This window comes from Leptonychotes weddellii, chromosome 1 (assembly GCF_054177405.1).
Source record: "Leptonychotes weddellii isolate Sample4059 chromosome 1, ASM5417740v2, whole genome shotgun sequence".
Lineage (NCBI taxonomy): Eukaryota > Metazoa > Chordata > Mammalia > Carnivora > Phocidae > Leptonychotes > Leptonychotes weddellii.
The window spans coordinates 32,655,215-32,655,838 of NC_138369.1; positions in this window are offsets into that span (position 1 = coordinate 32,655,215).

Below are 624 nucleotides of genomic sequence, written 5' to 3' on the forward strand. Positions count from 1 at the left end.
GTCCCAATTTATAAGCATCTGGGGGAGCCACCAAAAAGAGCTAATTTAAAGCATTACGAGGATCTAGCCACATTATCAGCTGCCATATGTACACAGGACACATAGGTCAGTGGCCCACACCCTGAAGTTCCTACAGGTTGCAGGGGGCAATTTCTTACACTTAAGCCTGTGTGGTTGTTGCTTCTCCTGCTGTATACCCACTCCTGCCCGTTTGCTCCTACTGTCTGCTTCTACTCTCCTGATGCACCTACTCCCCCTCCCATCCCCTATTCCTTTTATCCATTATCCCTCATTTCGTGTCTTTCTTCACCAGGCTCAATAAGCCTGATTATTATTATGACTTTCTAACTCAAGCATCGGGAACCATTTCTCCAAAGATTCATTGTATTCCAAACAGTTCAGCTTCGGGCTGCCACGGTGGGGCCTGGGAAAGGTGTCCAGAGGTGCACTCAAGCTCGTTGTTAACAACTGCTCCCCAAGACGGGGGTGGGGAGCTTCCAAGACTCTCAACTCCCAAGGGCTTGGGCACTAGTCTCTGAAGGCCACCACCAGGCCGCTAGATGCTGCTGACAGGCGGCCAGTGCGCCAGGTGAGCCTCCCAACACTCCGGGGCGGGGGGGGGGG